The 1817-nt window shown below is 41.8% G+C and overlaps 1 non-coding gene across 1 annotated transcript; it reads left to right on the forward strand.

Annotated features, from left to right (window-relative positions):
• The first annotated feature begins 1490 nt into the window (after positions 1 to 1490).
• Positions 1491 to 1598, forward strand: LOC148548825 (small nucleolar RNA R71). The gene has a single exon (XR_015898168.1). It is a non-coding gene; the product is annotated as a small nucleolar RNA R71 (small nucleolar RNA).
• Positions 1599 to 1817: the final 219 nt, after the last annotated feature.

Below are 1817 nucleotides of genomic sequence, written 5' to 3' on the forward strand. Positions count from 1 at the left end.
TTAAACTCAAGGGAGTCCTCATTCAATTGAAGGACTAGTTCTCCTCTGTTAACATCAATCACAGCTCTTGTTGTGGCTAGGAAAGGTCTTCCAAGGATGATGGATTCATCCTCATCCTTCCCAGTATCTAGGATTATGAAATCAGCAGGGATGTAAAGGCCTTCAACCTTTACTAATATGTCCTCTACTTGTCCATAAGCCTGTTTTCTGGAATTGTCTACCATCTCTAATGAGATTTTAGCAGCTTGTACCTCAAAGATTCCCAGTTTCTTCATTGCAGAGAGTGGCATGAGGTTTATTCCTGACCCCAGATCACATAGAGCCTTCTCAAAGGTCATAGTGCCTATGGTACAAGGTATTAGGAACTTTCCAGGATCCTGTTTCTTCTGAGGCAATCTCAGTTGATCCAATGCATTTAGTTCATTGGTGAACAGGGGAGGTTCATCTCCCCAAGTCTCTTTACCAAATAAATTGGCATTCAGCTTCATGATTGCACCAAGGAACTTGGCAACTTGCTCTTCAGTAACATCCTCATTCTCTTCAGAAGAAGAATACTCATCAGAGCTCATGAAGGGCGTAAGGAGGTTCATTGGAATCTCTATGGTCTCTAGATGAGTCTCAGATTCCTTTGGTTCCTCAAAGGAAAACTCCTTATTGATCACTGGACGTCCCAGGAGGTCTTCCTCCTTGGGATTCACGTCCTCAACCTCCCTTACAGGTTCGGCCATGGTAATTAATTCAATGGCCTTGCACTTTCCTTTTGGATTCTCTTCTGTATTACTTGGGAGAGTACTAGGAGGGATTTCAATGATCCTTTTACTCAGCTGGCCCACTTGTGCTTCCAAATTTCTAATGGAGGACCTTGTTTTATTCATGAAACTCACAGTGGCCTTAGATAGATCAGAGACTAAATTTGCTAAGCTAGATGGATTCTGCTCAGAATTCTCTGTCTGTTGATGAGTGGATGATGGAAAAGGCTTGCTATTGCTAAACCTGTTTCTTCCACCATTATTAAAGCCTTGTTGAGGCTTTTGTTGATCCTTCCATGAGAGATTTGGGTGATTTCTCCATGAAGGACTATAGGTGTTTCCATATGGTTCACCCATGTAATTCACCTCTGCTATTGCAGGGTTCTCAGGATCATAAGCTTCTTCTTCAGAAGATGCCTCTTGAGTACTGTTGGATGCAGCTTGCATTCCATTCAGACTCTGAGAAATCATATTGACTTGCTGAGTCAATATTTTATTCTGAGCCAATATGGCATTCAGAGTATCAATTTCAAGAACTCCCTTCTTCTGAGGCATCCCATTACTCACAGGGTTCCTCTCAGAAGTGTACATGAACTGGTTATTAGCAACCATGTCAATGAGTTCTTGAGCTTCTGCAGGCGTTTTCTTTAGGTGAATGGATCCACCTGCAGAAGTATCCAATGACATCTTAGCTAATTCAAACAGACCATCATAGAATATATCCAGGATGGTCCATTCTGAAAGCATGTCAGAAGGACACTTTTTGGTCAGTTGCTTGTATCTTTCCCAAGCTTCATAAAGGGATTCACCTTCTTTCTGTCTGAAGGTTTGAACATCCACTCTAAGCTTACTAAGCTTTTAAGGAGGAAAGAACTTGGCTAAGAAAGCCGTGACCAGCTTATCCCAAGAGTTCAGGCTATCTTTGGGTTGAGAGTCCAACCTGTAACAACCCTGATTTTCGAGTACATGAGATCTTTTCTGAAAGTATGAATTTCTCCGGAAGATCAGTAAAGGGAACACCTCTGCTATATCATCAAGCATCTCAATCCTCATTATCATTATGTCATC

The sequence above is a fragment of the Arachis ipaensis genome, chromosome B8, assembly GCF_059453495.1.
Source record: "Arachis ipaensis isolate K30076 ecotype BB chromosome B8, ASM5945349v1, whole genome shotgun sequence".
Lineage (NCBI taxonomy): Eukaryota > Viridiplantae > Streptophyta > Magnoliopsida > Fabales > Fabaceae > Arachis > Arachis ipaensis.